Below are 16819 nucleotides of genomic sequence, written 5' to 3' on the forward strand. Positions count from 1 at the left end.
CCATGAGGTACAGGGTCAGACTGATTTGCATATGGCCATGTCTGAACTGGGGTGGCAGAGTGGGCTAAAGAACGGTGATGGATTAAACCCAGATCAGTTGACTGGGGATGAGTGCTTGCAATGTTCAACACTCCGTCCATCATTTCCTTTGGTTTTAGCCCACGTACAGTAATGGGTTCACTGTTTATCATCATTGCAAGCAAGAAGCTATTTACCTATAGATGCGCTTCTCCAGACTTTGCATCTTTCGAACCCACATGCTTAAATCATTTGCGTCATTGGGCTGAGATTCCCTGGTCGTTTAATCTATAGAATGACACAATATTACCACACTTTCAGGAAAAGAATAGTGTGCCTTTATTGGGACAATCACCTCATTAAAAACTACCCAAACTTCAGCTGGTGAAACGAATCTGCCGAACACACCACTCTCTCCCTGTAGAGGCCACCACAGTCCAGATTTGAGAGTTATGTGTGTAAGGAAACAACACAGACTTGAGCCTTAAAAGGGATCTGCAAGGTAATCTATGGAAGAAGCTACTGCTGTAGAACTGTATTTACATGTATGTAGCTTATGTCTTGATCTTTCAGAGATTCACGTTTGAATCAGAGTAGCAAAATGAATGCAATCTTTTTTAAGAAGAAGGGGTTGAGTAGGTAGGATCACCACTTGCCCAACTAATAATGCGCTGGAACTTCTATGCCCAGGCAGTAATGTTTGGTGAATGTATGTTGACTTCTCCCTTCTGATTCCAAGCAAATGTCTTACACAGTCACTAAAGATGGAGACAAAACATCTCCTGTTTTGTGTGTAATCAAGCTCCTACTAACAGGGTGTTTGGCCTTTTGCACCCAAACATATTCCAGGCCGAGAACCATATGTCAATGCCATGCTTAGAAAGTGAATGCCCTATTCCTGGAATACTAAACGATTTCAAGAGCTGGTCTGAAGGTATAAAAAGTGAGCCTTCATTTAGGATTTAGTAGAAAAAGAGTCCTACCATAAATTAGCAGGTTTCATGCCTTGCCAAACCAGCTGCCAGTGGCAGCTTGTGCAGTTAAGTGTGGTGAGGCAGGTGGGGGTGGCAGGGTGGAAGTGACAAATGACACAATAGGGAAAATAAAATAAATAAATAAAACCACTTAACTTGCGCTCACCGCATTCGCCGACTCGGCGATGCAGCAAGTGCAAGGTAAGTTGTTTTATTTATTTATTTATTTTATTTTCCCTATTCCATCATTTGTCACTTCCACCCCGCCCCACAGCGCTTACCTGCACGGCCGTGACTGCCAGCTGCTGCCCCACTTCATTTAGAGTTGGGTTTCTGACTGTAGCATCTTAGCAGTCTCTGCCATCAGAAACATGATGGGCAGTCCACTGTACATGGAGGCTTGTACCATCTGGTGTACCTCCCTAAATAAAAACGAATAAACAAATATTGCAAAAAAATCAAAAGCGTCAAGACTGGTTCGCTTATGGCTGGAGCCAAACTGCTGAGTCATGATGAGCAAAAGACCAATGGGTTGGAATGCTACCCCAAGCGATTGCCAGAGGTTAAACAAATTGCAAGCATTCCTCCAATTACCTCTTGTGTGTTTGGTGTATAATATATACTGGTCGACGTATAATGTTGAATGCATGGTCATTAAGATACTGATAGGTTGAAAGCGAAAAGATGATTGGTGATTTGCCAGTATAGTGGGGGGGAAGGCATGCTCATGAAAGTGGGTGTGTGTGTGCATATCACGTTTTTTTTGCTGGTGTATGACGTTGGTGTGTGGATGTATGATGATAGCATGTTAAGGGTGTTCTATATTGTGTATTGTATTGCTTAGTGATACCTGATGTTTGCAAAGATGCTTGACACTGTGAACGGTATGTACCAGGGATGGAGGTTAAGACTGTCCTACTATGGCAAAGTGCTAACATGAGATAAAGCAGTACCTGCGCTCATTAATTTCATGACGTTTTTGTTTCAGAGATAAACCACTGTTAACATATTGGTCAACTTTAACTCCCTTTCATCTATCTTTATTTTGGGAGTATATGTATAAATAAATGCAAACAGAGGCCTATCCATTTTGTGACTGTGTTGGCTCAGCTTGCTGCAGGGGATTCCATGCCTGGTGGGAGGTTGTGCTGAGGGTGACTGAAATGACGGGTCCTTGGCCTATTTAATTACATGCCTTCTAAAATGTCTGAAGTAGGAAACTGCCTGAAAGTATTCCATACAAATGCCACACACCCCTCCATGCACCACGGGCGGCTGGTGACATTTGAAAGTAGTGAGGCGTAAAATTATTGTCCTAATGCACCACAGCAAGCGGGCATAGCGAGCGAACCAGAACAACCTACGGAGGGTTCGGGGGGGTTCCTCCCCCCGAGAAAATTTTGAAAAAAGAGTGGACAAATGGTGCATTTTCAAGCAAATTTGAGAAAGCAGGAAGGTTAATAAAGCAATTGTGAAAGTGCAGATATTACATTAATAAAGAGATGTCATATAACATAGGTAGCTGCTTATTCAGTATATGTGTCTTTGCTCTCCCTGCGCTCTTACATATCAATCCAAATACCGATGGCGGAAAACCTGGCTGGAATTCCACCACCACCATCCCAATCCCGCTGTCGGGGCAGGAGGCAAAGACCTGGCCGAGTTGGCGGGACAGCTGCGGTTTTCTTTCCCATTAAAATCCTGCATTGTAATTGGGTGGACGGACCGCCAGGTAGGCGGGCGGGTAGACTGCCAAAAGCATCCACTCTGTCGCGGTCCTACCAGCATCTAAATCAGGCCCTTAGTTTTTTATATCAGAACAAGCCAATATGTGGAGAAGAGGTCATAATGTACCTGCAATTCTCCTCGATTTCCAACTGATGATATCCTTTGTTCAAATCAAGGCGAGAGAAAACCTTTGCACCATTCAATTGTTTGATCATGTCTGCAATGTACAGACCTGGATGTCATTCCCTTTCAATTGACTTATTAGTGTGACGCATGTCAACACAGATACGTACAGCTCCTTCACTGTATTTTTGGGTATTACCACTATAGGAGAAACCCATGGCGTTGGACCAATAGAACACTCAATTATAGCATGTTTGAGTAAGGATTCAAGCTCTTTCTCCACAGCTTCTTGTAAATGAAAAGCCTTGTGACGTGCTGGCCTCTGGATCATCCCAGACAGTTTGTTGACCTGTGGCCTCCTTCTTTGTGGCCACTGGAGAAGCAGACTGTCACTATTCTGACCACCTCTCACAGCCTTTAAGTTGGTCCGATGGAATTCACCAGCCTTGTAAGCACAACCCCTGTGCTTCTTCTTGGGTTGTGACGCCTGGTGCTGAGACTGGATGGTTCTGGTAGCAGATGACTATTTGTAATATCTGAATCTCTTCGCCTTTGGGTGCCTCTGTGCACTGGCTTACACCTGCTTTAGCTGCATCTATCTGCTTTAAACCACAGTGTTCTCTTGCATCTGGTTGTCGTTACTCGTTGCACATTTTGTACCTGGTAATCACTGCCTCACAGCACTTCTCATTGTAGCAATTTTTTTTATTTACTGTAATTCTTTGCTGCTCTTTCAAAATTGTATCTGCCTCTAGTGTTATTACTCCGTATGATGAATAGCCTTATATTGCGTATTGGAGCGGTGCTTCTCTTTTTCAGCCTTACCAGCAGGTACCTGGCCAAAGATGTGTACACTTCTCAGTGAAGCTTTCATTCTTGTTACCCACTTCAGACCAGCTGAAGTGGCACTTTGACTCCACATGCACCAATGTCGATCTTCACTTCAACAGAGGCACTCGTGGCACACACGATCGGTTTTACTGAATCATGACAAAACTCTCCAGTAGAGCACTGTTGATCTTCAGGTTACATATCCCCTATCTCATGACCAGTTGGAGCATCCTCCCTAGCCTGGGTACCCGCCAATGACTACACCACAAACAGAGCTTAGTATTACACATCTTTATTTTTCTGCATGTAACAGCAAACTCAACATTCTAAACCTGCATTCCCTTCACTACATTCGAACACTTACATCACAGTTCTTCATCCGGAGCTAAAAGGATTCCATCATTGCTAACTCACACTACACTACCCTACCAATAACGTGTAATCTCAATGGGAAGGGTAAATCCAGAGCAGGAAGGAATGTAAAGGGATTATTCTGGGCCACATGGAATGAGGGCGAAGATGTGGGCTTATGATTTTAACCGCTGGCTTTGCAACTGGGGTACCAGGTTTGATTCCCATTATCAGTTCAACATCCTGTGATTCTGGGCAAATCACTTCGTCACAACGGTGATGGATATACCATTCGCAAAAATATAAATCGGAGTATATCTTATGGGATTTATATTTCAGCAGATGGGTTATCAGTCACTGTTGCGACAGAGTAACCTGTCCATAAAGATCTAAATCAGGCCCTTAATATAAAAAATAAAAATAAATCTGATAATGTTCAATTTAATTTGGTGCTGATGTAAAGCGCTCTAACGCCTTTGGGCCAAGTTCATGCTATATGAAAACTGCAAAAAAAGCAAAAAAATAAAATGTAATTAAAGCACCCTTTGCTTTCTACATGGAAGATAATATATCTATATACAGATATCACACCACCCTTTTCACCAATGATTACACATGAGTAATTGTGTGGATCTTTAATTGCGATTATTTGCAATAATAAAAGCAGCAATGGAAATAAACCAAGACCGAAAGTGATGATATATGTTTTGGTTAAAATTCATTTATTGAATACATGGAAGTTACTGGATCTGTATAATTGTTACTAATTGCACATATTAACTGGGTAAAGAGGTCTGTGTGAGAGAGGCTATGAACACCCTGTCATAAAACTTTTAGAGCATTTCGAGGTGGGTTGGCCAGAGACCAGAATCACTGATAGCATATTTGAAGACAAGCAGTGCATTCAGGGCATTGTGGTTTGTAGCACACCATAACTGAGAAAATCTTATGGTGTTTAGATTGGGGACAAGGATGAGGTCTTCTAGGATTTAGAAGTCTGGTTAATAATTCCCAGTGATGTGAAGGGTGTTTCCGTGTGGACATAAAACAAATTACCAGAGTGCAGGTTATAGTATTTTAGCAGTTTGTTTCTCGTGAACTACCTGTCAGCTGCTACCTGAGACATACAATGATCCGGGAACAAGTGCTAATTAGTGTCACTTAGGAATGACTATTCAAACCGATGACTTGCATGTATGTAATACTAATTTATTTTGCACACACTTGAACAAGGAAGCAATTGAGCACTGTACATTACAAGGGGATGGAGAAAGGGGTTCTGGTGATGATCCACACAATTATGTACATCAAGTGGAGATTGCACAAATACATTTCCCAATGTTGTGCACAGAGTGATTAAATGAGTTGCCCAGAATTACCCTATGTTGAGAGAAGCACCAAGGCCAGGACACAAACCTGGGTCAGCAGGCTTCAACCTTAGCAGTGCAAGTCAACAGGGCACATCGCCTCTCTCCTTGGAGGTGCGCAATTTGTTGTTGAGCCGTTGTATTGCATTTGCCATTTTACACGTTACACGTGCTAAACTGCATTTTGACCTCGATTCCATGTGATGCTCTGGTCTTCCATTTTGTTGTATTGCATTTCCATTTTGTGCTGTAGTTACACTTCAGCAGTAACAAACATGTTTTTCACGTAAACCAGTACTAGCTGGTGCAAGACATACCTCGTGAGGTTATTTTGTGCCTTGAGCTTGTTTTTGTGCATTCTATGCTTATCTCTAGGACAAAGGGAGGATGCGCTGTGCAAGGATCTCCAAGGCCGGAGATAGGGAAAGGAATGTCTTTTGCCTCAGCGCACCCAAGCAGAATCTGGCTTGGTCTGTATGGGTGGGTCTGACGCAGAGATGCGGCCAGCACCTATGATGGATAGATGGGCGAGAACGCCTACTAGAGGGTTCTCGAACGTGTTGATTTAACTATAAAAAGCGGTGTCCGTGAGGTGGAGCTCAGGAACTCAGTCTTGGAGTGGACGCACTCGCGGGACGACTTTGGTGCCCGGAGAGATTACTTCCTGTGCCCCAGTCTCTACAGGGTTCCCGACTTGGTGTTTTCGGTGCTTGGCCAGGGATGTTGAAGACTCCGGTGCAGACGCATCTGGTGAGGTGCTTTGTACATTAACTGTTTAGAAATCTATATTCAGGATCTCATATTTGTATTATATATATATATATATATATATATATTCACTGAAAAAACCATAGGTTTCACACACGTTATAGTTAGGAATTAGCATTTAAAAAACCTTGCAAATTCACTGAAAAAACCATAGGTTTCACACATGTTATAGTTAGCGGAAATTTTACTGATAAAAAACCAATGAAATTCCCCCGTTATAGTTAGTGCAGGCAACTATAACTCATGCGACCGCAATCCTCTGCTGATGCTAATACTGTATTTAGACACTTATTTGCCCATGTCTTCTTCCATACATTTTTAGCTATACATATATTACAAATATTTTTTTTTCATAAAGACACATATGTCATCAGCAGAAGATTGCGGTCGCGTGAGTTATAGTTGCCTGCACTAACTATAACGGGGGAATTTCATTGGTTTTTTATCAGTAAAATTTCCGCTAACTATAACATGTGTGAAACCTATGGTTTTTTCAGTGAATTTGCAAGGTTTTTCAAATGCTAATTCCTAACTATAACGTGTGTGAAACCTATGGTTTTTTCAGTGAATTTGTACGGTTTTTTAAATGCTAAGTTACTTTATGCCATTCGTGGCGTGCGCGCCCACTTAACGCAGTTCGTTCCGTGCGCGCACGGTGCGCTTCGCGCACCGTGCGCGCACAGTGAGCACGCGGTGCGCTTCGCGCACCGCGCGCCCACTTTACGCAGTTAGTGCCGTGCACGCACGGTGGGCACGTGGTGCGATGACAAAGCAAGAAAGCACGTCAACAAATCTGTTTCTGCTTTCCTCCGTGACTATGGTATGGGTGCCATTTACCACAACAACTTGCGTTATGACATGCAAGACATTTATAGAGGAGATGGTGTGCACTTCAATGATGAAGGGAACAGAGTCTTCCTCTTGAACCTTAGACTCTGCATCGGTACTTACTTGTAGGTACCACTAAAAAATCATTTCATAAACACAACGGCTCTTTTTAGAGCCCCCTAATATCTAAACACTTAAATCTGATTTTCATTTTTTTTTTTTTTTTTTTCTACCGTACGCTTACCGTAAGCTTACCGTACGCGTACCCCGTGATTTTTTTTAAAATCAATAAATGTTTTTTTTGTACTTTTCTGTCCTTCTTTGACCCCCTTACAAATGTTAGGGGGTCTGTAACTCTCCTCATTGCCCCCTTTCCTTGTTTTCACTCTTTTTTTTCAGAGTGAAATACACAAAATGGCGGCCGCCGCTTCCTGGTTTCGGCCGATTCGAATGTTTACTAAGATCTAAGAGCCAATCAGAATCGCGCTCGCGCACGCCACCGTACGCTTACCGTAAGCGTACGGTAAGCGTACCGTAAGCGGGCTCAGATATATATATTGATTTAAAGGCTATTTTCTCAGAATCTACTGAACAGATTTACACCAAACCTACAAAAGGCACTTCCTTGACCTAGGGACTACCTCTCTGCCAAATTTTGAGTAATTCTGTTCAGCCGTTCGGGCTGTAGCTCGTTCTAAAGGTCCTATGGAAAAATGCATGGGAAAAACGCGTTTTGGAACCCCCCTTTTATCTCAGCCCCCGCTTGACGGATCCCCCCGAGACTTTCAGGGTAGGAGCGGAGCGTAGCGCCCCACCTATTTTGAGAAATTCGCGAGGATTCGTCGACCGGCGCCAAAGTTATTCAAAATAGAATGTTGAGGTTTTCCTATGGAAACATGGTCCTAACTATAACTACCTACTGCGACCGCCAGTAGGTAATATATATATATATATATATATATATATATATATATATATATATAGGGCCCGATTCACAGAACTAACTTAAGACAAAATCCTAAACTTACTACCATTTTGGTATTCACAGAAGGCACTTACACATTTTGGTATTCACAGAAGACACTTACTCACTTCGGTATTCACAGAAGTTAGGAGTCCTAACTTTAGGACTCCTAAATGCCTTCTGTGAATACCGAAAGTCTTAAAATTAGGATTTTTCTCAGTTTAGGAGTCCTAAAGTTAGGACTTCTAACTTCACTACTACTAAACTGAGAAAAATGCTAATTTTAAGGCTTTTGGTATTCACAGAAGGCATTTAGGAGTCCTAAAGTTAGGAGTCCTAACTTTACTACTACTAAATTGAGAAAAATCCTAATTTTAAGACTTTCGGAATTCACAGAAGGCATTTAGGAGTCCTAAAGTTAGGAGTCCTAACTATACTACTACTAAACTGAGAAAAATCCTAATTTTAAGGCTTTCGGTATTCACAGAAGGCATTTAGGAGTCCCAAAGTTAGGAGTCCTAACTATACTACTACTAAACTGAGAAAAATCCTAATTTTAAGGCTTTCGGTATTCACAGATGGCATTTAGGAGTCCTAAAGTTAGGACTCCTAACTTCTGTGAATACCGAAATGAGTAAGTGCCTTCTGTGAATACCAAAATGAGTAAGTGCCTTCTGTGAATACCAAATGGTAGTAAGTTTAGGATTTTGTCTTAAGTTAGTTCTGTAAATCGGGCCCATAGTGTGGTGTATTCTTTCACTTGGTGCCTAAGAACTTACTAGCTTCAGTGACTTATTGCCTTTGTCTACGATACTAATAAAGCTCATTTTACCTCCAGAGGAGTGTCGGAGTTTCTGTGTAAGTAAGTGGTGTGCGTAAGTTTAGAATACGCAAGTGGGCAAGGCAATACATTTTGGCGTAGTCGGTGGCAGGATTCGTAAATTAAGCGGGTAGGAACATGTTTAAAAAGACGAAAGGTGGTTTTGGTTCCTTGGCACCAAGTGAAATTCCATTTGTTCCCATGCAAATTCCTGGATGGGAGGCGACGCCGTACTCCGCGCTGGCGCGTGAGTATTCTAAAAGCACAGGATTAAGTGAGAGCTGGTTTGACTGTTTGGGCGAAGCAACGCCAGAAGATGTTTTAAATTGTTTACAGAAAGTTCCTGTAGAAAAAGGTAAAGAATTATATACAGTGAGCCGCCGAGGTTGGGCTCTGTTGCATGCCTACAGTCAAGTTTTTGACAAATGCTTATCTCTGCAGCAGGAACAGTTGAGCTTAGAAAAACAACTAGTTGAAGCTAAGAATATGTCTACGATGCTTTCCTGTCAGAATAAGCTATTACAAGACAAATTAGAAACATATCAGACTATAGCGGAGCGGGCTGCAGTCTGTGTCGCTGAATACAGATACAAGAAAAGGAGGGGTAGAGTGAGTAAGCGAAAAGTCCATTTAGCGATTGCCAAAGCAGGCTTAGATTTTGATCCATCCACCTGGGACTCTAACATCTGGGAATCATCAGAGTTCTGCTCAGAAGGAGAGCAGCCTTTACAGAGAGAAAGGGAGGAGGAGGTAAATAATAGTAAGAGAGTGGAAGTGCAGCCCATTCTAAGACGGAAACTTCAATCCGGTCCACATAACCTGCAGGGAGTTATGTTAAATAGTCTGGAGGATTTTACTCAACAGGAGATCAGTGATATTTTAGAAAGATTTAGACAGAAGTCTGGCGAGGCACTATTAACTTGGATAGTGCGCCTCTATGATCAAGGCGCTTCTGGGGTTATGTTAGACAGTGGGGATGCTGCCAAATTTTGTACTCTCAGCACTGATCCCACTGTGCAGGGACACTTCCGGACTTTCCAAGGTGATGACCAAACTACCCTGTTGCAGCTAGCCGCACAGGGATGTAGTCATAAGTACCCCACAGATTCAGATTGGCCTGGGAATGAAAAACCATGGTTTACCCTACGAGATGCCTCGCAGAGAATTAAGGAGGAGGGAATGAAGCTGGCAATCCTTATAGGTGAGGCGCATGATTTGATGGGTCAGAGAATGACTGTGTCCGTGCGGAACAAAATCATTTGTTTGGCACCCCCTGCATATAAAGCGGTAATAATGACTCTGTTAATCAATCAAACTGGTAATACCATAGGAGAAGTGGTCGAGGCAGTCCGTGAGCTGGGAGAGCTTGGGGAATGGAACAAGCCAGACAGGGCTTCGCGCTCAGAGTCCCGCACTGATAACAACTGAGTAACCCGACGTGATATGTTTTTGGCGCTGTTAAAGGATGGGGTGTCGAGGAGTGAAATTTATGGTATCGAGACCAAAAGCATGTGGGAAATGTACCGTAAGCGAGGACTGGATAAAAAGGAGGGGAGTAGGCATGTGAATAGAAAAGATAACAAGAAAGTAAGTCGCAGGGAAGCAGAGCTTGAGGAAAAGCATGACAAGGCAGGTGTGGAGAGAGAGAGGTAATCTCATGTGAGGGTGACAAAAGAGAAATGTTGGGACCGAGATTGCACAGATTCAGATGGGGACTGGGAAGAGGAGGAGTTGTTCCCTAAGGATTACCCGACATTGTATTCAGATCTGCGCCGGGACCTGCGCCGGGCAGATGCAGAGCTGCGCAGGCGAAAGTTAGATTAGGAAATGGGCCAAGCTCCGGTGAAGGGATGGGCTCACAAAGATAATAGACCACATGAGAGGGTTGAGATCTATTGGAAAAATAGAAATGTTCAGGAGGTGCGAGCTTTAGTAGACACCGGAGCGGAGGCCACATTGATACATGGCAATCCACGAAAATATAAAGGACAGTATATTACTATCACGGGTTTGGGTGGACAGGAGACACCAGCGGTGCAAACGGTAATTCAGATGAAAATAGGCAGACTTCCCAAGAGAGCATACACCGTCTTGATTGTGCCCATTTCCGAGTACATCATTGGTATTGACATTCTGAAAGGTATTACCTTATATTTAGATGACGGATGCTATCAGTTTGGGTCAAAGCAGTACCTCTCGGTGGCTGCTGTGAGGGTGGGGCGCTTGAAGATTCCCCCAGTGAAGGTGCCCCAAGCAACAAAAGTGGTTCACATGAAGCAGTACAGGATCCCAGGGGGACATGATGAGATTACCGCAACCATACAGGACTTGGTGGAGGCGGGGGTGGTGAGACCGGTTACCACGCCGTGGAATAACCCTGTGTAGCCCGTGCGCAAACCGGATAGAAGTTGTCGCATGACTGTTGATTACCGCGAGCTGAATACGCATATGCCCCCGTTGACAGCCGCGGTCCCCGACACTATCAATTTGATTGAGAAAATTCAGAAACACAATGGGACATGGTATGCGGCACTTGATATTGCCAATGCTTTTTTCACAATTCCAATTGCCCCCGAGTCCCAGGAACAATTCTCCTTCTCGTAGAATGGTAGACAGTTTACATTCCAATCTTTGCCACAGGGGTATTTACATAGCCCTACAATCTGTCACCGGTTGGTGGCAGAGCAATTGGATGAGGTGTCAGTGATTCCTGGGGTACAGCTTTGTCATTACATTGATGATGTGTTGATTCAAGGAGAGACCCAAGAACAGGTGCAGGCTCAGCTAGACAGAATTGTAGAGCATTTGCAGAGCAAAGGGTGGTGGATTAACCCAGAGAAGGTGCAGGGACCCTCCCAGAGTGTGAAGTTTTTAGGTATTCAGTGGCATCAGGGGCATAGAGAGGTGCTGCCACAAGTAAGGCAAAAGATCAAGGAGTTTGCAGTGCCGCGAAACAGGAAGGAGGCGCAGCGCTTCATTGGATTGTTTGGTTTTTGGAGACAGCACATTCCCCATTTGAGTCAGATCTTGGCCCCTCTGTACAAGGTTATGCGGAAGAAGCATGAATTTGAGTGGGGGGAGGCCCAGCAACAGGCATTTGAGTCAGCGAAGGAGGCTATACAGCGTGCCCTGGATCTATGGCCCATACGAGAGGGAAGCATTGATTTGAATGTAACAGTCCAGGATCAGTATGCAACCTGGAGCCTGCGGCAGAAACAGGGGAGACAGAAAGTGCCCCTAGGGTTTTGGACAAAGAAATTACCTGATGCTGGAGAGCGGTACACTCCTTTTGAAAAGCAGTTTTTGGCATGTTATTGGGCTCTGGTGGATACCGAGCAATTGACCTTGGGACACAATGTGTTTTTGAGACCTGAAATTCCTATCATGCAATGGGTGATGAGCTCACCCAAGACACACAGGATTGGGCATGCACAGTAGGCTAGCGTCATAAAGTGGAAGTGGTACATACAAGACAGGGCACGAGTGGGTCCTAAAGGTACCGCAGTGCTGCATGAACAAGTGGCGCAAACTCCAGTAGCAGATGCAGAAATGTTGCAAGATGTACCCAAAGTGCAAGAGTCCCCATTGAAATGGGGCGGGCCATTCTCAGAGTTGTCCGTGGAGGACAAAAAGCATGTGTGGTTTACAGATGGCTCAGTCAGATATGTGGGGACCAAGAGACATTGGAAAGCGGTGGCATACAATCCTGTGACCAAAAAATTGCTGTCGACTACTGGAGAGGGAAGAAGTAGTCAGTTTGCAGAATTGTACGCAGTTTACCAGGCTTTAAAGCAAGAGCTCCGTGGTACATGGCACATCTATACAGATTCATGGTCTACGGCCAATGGGTTAGCCACTTGGCTTCCCACATGGCATGCTCATAATTGGATGATTCACAATAGGGAGGTTTGGGGAAAGGAGTTGTGGCAGGAGATTTGGGAATTGTTGTCCCAGAGTACAGTCACAGTTTATCATGTTGATACTCATTGCCCGACTGACTCACTAGAGCGTTGGTGCAATTCCTTTGCAGACCAAGAAGCGAAGATTCATGAAGCTGAGGTGGTGACGCAGGATTCTGACTTGGTGGGCATGCCTAAATGGGCGCATCAGAAAAGCGGACATTTGGGCGAGCGAGCCACTAGCAGGTGGGCAGAAAGTAGAGGGATGCATATTCCCCTAGATTTGATTAAAACTGTGATTATTCACTGTCCCGTTTGTCAGCATACCCAACACAGACCGGTTCCACAGGTAGTGAGAGGCCAGCTAGGCAGAGGGAAGTTGCCAGGGCAAATATGGCAAATTGATTTCATCGACCCAATGCCAATGAGTCGAGGATGTCAGTATGCATGCACGGTGGTGGATACCTATTCTGGCTATCTCATCGCCTTTCCATGTAAGAGAGCAACCCAGTCTAACACTCTGAAAACTTTGAATTTGTTGATTTTGTATTACGGAATTCCTTTGCAGGTCCAGAGTGACAATGGGTCACACTTTAAAGGAAAGATGGTGCAATATTTTTGTGTGCAGCATAACATTGAGTGGATCTATCACATACCCTACTACCCACAGGCAGCGGGTTTGATTGAGAGAATGAATGGCTTGTTGAAAGAGCAGTTGAAACAGTTGTCTGATGGGTCATTGAAGGGGTGGAGGGATCACTTGTCTGATGCATTGCAAATTTTGAACAACCGACCCCTTGCCAATGCAGAGACTCCTTTGATGCGCATGTTGACCCCAGCTTTGCAGATCAAGCCCCATGTGGCCACAAACACGATTCTGTACTGGGAGACAGCTCCCGGAGCTTTAGCTCCATATCGTGCCACGCCAGAAGCTGCTGGTCTTGGTTTGCATGCCCTGAAATTCTATCGACTGCAACCACGAGACATTACCTTGATTGAGACAGGAGTTGGAGTTCAAATTCCCCCAGAGCATTTCGGACTGATCGCTCCTCGATCTGGGCTTGCCCTTAAAGGCATCCAGGTTTTGGGAGGGGTGGTCGATGCCGATTACCAGGGGGAGATCAAAGTTATTCTATTGCACAGTGGCGACAATGATCTGATTGTGCAACCCGGTGACCGAGTTGCCCAAATGGTCATCACGCCGGTTTATCGAGGAAATGTCATGAAAGGGATGGCCCCAGCCCTTCTAACTGTGTGAGGAAAGGGTGGGTTCGGATCTACTGACAAGAACCCAGGGGCGAAAGTATGGGTAGAGTCCCCAAACAAACCTCCTGAACATGCAGAATTAATCGCTAAAGGAAAGGATAATATCCTTGTCATCATGAGACCCGGACACGAACAGTGGGAAAATGTACCTGCTGAAAAATGTTATTTACGAGAGTGATTATACCAGTTTCTTTTCTGTTTCTAGATCACAGTATGGCTTGCCGCTGCGATGCTTGCGCTGTGTGGTCTGTGTTTGGGCGTGTCCGGAGGGGTCTAGGAGGGCCCGGGGATGCCGAAGGGGATCAACCGCCCGAGTCGGATAACAGCATTGTTGCAGCAACCAGATAACATCTGGACCTACTTGGCCGAGAATGTGCTGAACACTTCCCACTTCTGTATGAGAAATCTTCAGAGTACAGCTGATATGATATCCACTTGTCTTGTTGCCGTACCTACCCCTGCATGTGTGCTTCTGCACATTTTCAACCAAACTAACTTTGATGGGGTAGTGGAGAAAACTGATGTTCAAATACATCTGAGTCTTTATGAGTACTGTCGTTTTTGCCCGGAGGTTACAGATAACCTCTGGAGGAACATGATGAGTATTGTTACCTACAACATCACTACTGGAGACGTTTGCTATCAACTAACTTGTGATCCTGCCAAAATTGGCAAGTGTGGCCAATTGAAACTAGAGAAAAGCACACAATTGACCACTGATCAACAAAAATGATGTCAGTCACGACATGACAGCTTTTGCAGTAATGTTACCAATCATATGGTCTGTAATCATACAGTATTAACCGCAGGCCATGTTAACCATGTGAAATTATCTAAGGGATGGCTGTTCTCCTGTGGCAATATTTCATACACTTACATACCAGGTAATATAACTGGAGGACCTTGTGCCTTATCACGATTAAGTCTATGCTTTTTCCTATGCAGTCTATCACACATATTCGCTCCCCTACAGCTGCTGTTCAATTACCTGAGGATTGTGATTCCAATATTGACTTGCTTTCTAGGGCAGAGTATACTAGTTTGGCTATTTCCATTGTAGGAGTGCCAGGACTGTCCGTTTATAATGCAAGAACTATTGCTAAGCTTGCCTGTTTAATTGCGAAGAATCTCAATCATACTTCTGCCGCTTTAGCTGATTTGTTATTAGATGTTCAAGGCACTAGAAAAGCTGTTTTGCACAATAGGGCAGCTGTGGACTATCTGTTGTTAAAACACAACCACGGTTGCGAGGACTTTGATGGACTCTGTTGTTTCAATTTATCTGATCATTCTACATCTATCCATGCGCATATTAATACCTTAAAAGATTTAGTGAAAGGGGTTACCCAAAACGTTGATCAAGGATGGTGGGATTGGTTGTTTGGGTGGCTACCTAATTTTGGACAGCTTCGTTATATCTTGGGTGTTATCGTAGTGATTATTTGTGCTTCTTTTTCATTATGTTGTGGTATTCAATGTATTCCTAATCTTCTCTCCCTTCTTCGTCCCAAAACCATAGTATTTAGGCCAATGGGATATGATGGGTGAATCGAGGGTCAAGGGGTGGAATGTATTGCATTTGCCATTTTACACGTTACACGTGCTAAACTGCATATTGACCTCGATTCCATGTGATGCTCTGGTCTTCCATTTTGTTGTATTACATTTCCATTTTGTGCTGCTTTGACCTGTAGTTACACTTCAGCAGTAACAAACATGTTTTTCACGTAAACCAGTATGAGCTGGTGCAAGACATACCTCGTGAGGTTATTTTGTGCCTTGAGCTTGTTTTTGCGCATTCTATGCTTATCTCTAGGACATAGGGAGGATGCGCTGTGCAAGGATCTCCAAGGCTGGAGATAGGGAAAGGAATGTCTTTTGCCTCGGCGCACCCAAGCAGAATCTGGCCAGGTCTGTATGGGTGGGTCTGACGCAGAGATGCGGCCAGCACCTATGATGGATAGATGGGCGAGAACGCCTGCTAGAGGGTTCTTGAACGTGTTGATTTAACTATAAAAAGCAGTGTCCGTGAGGTGGAGCTCAGGAACTCAGTCTTGGAGTGGACGCACTCGCGGGACGACTTTGGTGCCCGGAGAGATTACTTCCTGTGCCCCAGTCTCTACAGGGTTCCCGACTTGGTGTTTTCGGTGCTTGGCCAGGGATGTTGAAGACTCTGGTGCAGACGCGTCTGGTGAGGTGCTTTGTACATTAACTGTTTAGAAATCTATATTCAGTATCTCATATTTGTATGTATATATATATATATATATATATTCACTGAAAAAACCATAGGTTTCACACATGTTATAGTTAGCTGTACATTTCACTCGTAAAAAAACAATGAAATTCCCCCGTTATAGTTAGTGCAGGCAACTATAACTCACGCGACCGCAATCCTCTGCTGATGCTAATACTGTATTTAGACACTTATTTGCCCATGTCTTCTTCCATTAAATTTTAGCTATACATATATTACAAATATTTTTTTTTCATAAAGACACATATGTCATCAACAGAAGATTGCGGTAGCGTGAGTTATAGTTGCCTGCACTAACTATAACGGGGGAATTTCATTGGTTTTTTACGAGTGAAATGTACAGCTAACTATAACATGTGTGAAACCTATGGTTTTTTCAGTGAATTTGCAAGGTTTTTTAAATGCTAATTCCTAACTATAACGTGTGTGAAACCTATGGTTTTTTCAGTGAATTTGTACGTTTTTTTAAATGCTAAGTTACTTTACGCCATTCGTGGCGTGCGCGCCCAGTTAACGCAGTTCGTTTCATGCGCGCACGGTGCGTTTCGCGCAACGCGCGCCCACTTTACGCAGTTAGTGCCGTGCACGCACGGTGGTCACGCGGTGCGCTGCGCACTGCGTGCCC

General features: G+C 44.0%; 1 pseudogene; it reads left to right on the plus strand.

Moving 5' to 3' along the window:
- The first annotated feature begins 14226 nt into the window (after positions 1 to 14226).
- Positions 14227 to 15485, plus strand: LOC146857282 (uncharacterized; annotated as a pseudogene).
- Positions 15486 to 16819: the final 1334 nt, after the last annotated feature.

Source organism: Triturus cristatus, chromosome 3_2, assembly GCF_964204655.1.
Source record: "Triturus cristatus chromosome 3_2, aTriCri1.1, whole genome shotgun sequence".
NCBI classification, from domain to species: domain Eukaryota; kingdom Metazoa; phylum Chordata; class Amphibia; order Caudata; family Salamandridae; genus Triturus; species Triturus cristatus.